Source organism: Apis dorsata, unplaced genomic scaffold, assembly GCF_000469605.1.
Source record: "Apis dorsata unplaced genomic scaffold, Apis dorsata 1.3 scaffold_126, whole genome shotgun sequence".
NCBI classification, from domain to species: domain Eukaryota; kingdom Metazoa; phylum Arthropoda; class Insecta; order Hymenoptera; family Apidae; genus Apis; species Apis dorsata.
In genome coordinates this window covers 4133-5763 of record NW_006263419.1, presented here as the reverse complement: position 1 = coordinate 5763, position 1631 = coordinate 4133, and the positions used below count along the sequence as shown (strand labels likewise).

The window sequence follows — 1631 nt, the reverse complement described above, 5'->3', positions numbered from 1 at the left end:
AATTATCAAAAGATAAATGAATCGAGTAATCGTGTTAATTATTTGACCAAGAAAGAAAAAAGAGAAATTAAGATGAAATATTTAATATTAATCGAAATCGATATCTGTTTTATGAATAATTGCCAATAATTTATGAATAATTGATCGTTGAAATAATTAGCAGGTGAATAATTGAAATTAGAGGACATTTATTTTTAATTTTGCAGTAAATTATATCTTTCATCCTAAATAACTTATTATTGATTAATCGAAAGAAAGAAAAATATTATATAAAATATATCGATATATAGGATTTATAGAATTATTATTTCAATAAACCATCTCAAAATATAAACGCGTTAATTTAATAAAGAAATACTTATAAAGAATATATTCTAAAAGTTAAAACAAGTATAATAGTTGTTATACGAAATTATCGGTTAAATTTAAGCTAATTTATTTATTAAATTATAACCAATTTAGTGCTTGTGTTAGATGAAGCACTATAGAGACAGAGCAAGATGAAGATAAAACTATTTTACTTTATCTCTATTTTGTGCAAACTTTTATTGCTTATAATTTAATAAATTAATTATTCAATTCTTCAATTAATTGTATACCAGCAACAATCGATCGTTTAAAGATCTACGAATATATTAATATCTTATATATATGAAAAAATTAAATCTAATCAAATAAGAAATGTAAAATGTAAAATACGAATTTCATTTATAAAATAAAGTAACAAGAATGACAGAATTTTACATACTATTACATTTGTAATAGTATCTTATTTTATATCTTTATATCTTTTATAAAATATAAGAAATATATATTTATATACATAAAAATAGAATCAAATAAACTATATTAAAATTTTTAATTAATAGATAAGATAAAGAAAGCAATAAAATTAATCAAACACTTTTATACCGTTCCTAAATATATGAATTTTAAAATAAAATAAAGATAGAGAAGGACAGCAACTACTAAGAAAAAGACAAAGATAGAATAATATGAATAAAAGTGACTTTCAGCGCCATCATGTGTTGAAAACATTTCTTCAAAGAATCATGTTTCAAGAAATGCTCGACAGATGTCGATAGCTTTTAATTCCCATCCTACTTTACCTTTGGAAAGATATTTTGTCTTCAATAGATGGCACTGATAATCAATTCTTATTTTACCTCTTTCTCCTATTTGTTATCCTTACCTGTAATAATTTCGTTTGCGGCACTCTGAAGATGGCGCTAACATCCACTTTTTTATTCTATTACCGACCTCACATTATTCCTAAGTTTTTTCTATCACATTAATTTAATTTATAGCACTGCAAACGGAACTGATTTCTCAATTTTACACTTTCTGTTTTTCTTAATTACTACTATCATATAGTAGTAATTAAATAATTAATTAATAAATAAATGAACAAATAGATAAATAAGTAAATAAATCTGTCAAAAAAAACCATATGAAAAAATAAATATGTAGTAATATATAATAAATGATAAAACAAATAAAAAAATAAATAATGATTAAATAATTCAATAAATAAAATTATATAAATGAACAAATAAATAATAAACAATGAACAAATAAAATAATAAATATGTAAAAAAAAAAAATATAATATATATATGATTATATTAATT

The 1631-nt window shown here is 20.7% G+C and overlaps 1 protein-coding gene across 1 annotated transcript in view; it reads right to left on the bottom strand.

Moving 5' to 3' along the window:
* The window catches only part of LOC116185198, a 10746-nt gene extending 9503 nt beyond the window's left edge, over positions 1-1243 (bottom strand). Inside the window, exon 1 of the mRNA XM_031509075.1 lies at positions 1193-1243. The gene's annotated coding sequence lies outside the window, so the exon portion shown is untranslated. The remainder of the gene's footprint in view (positions 1-1192) is intronic.
* Between the last annotated feature and the right edge of the window lie 388 nt (positions 1244-1631).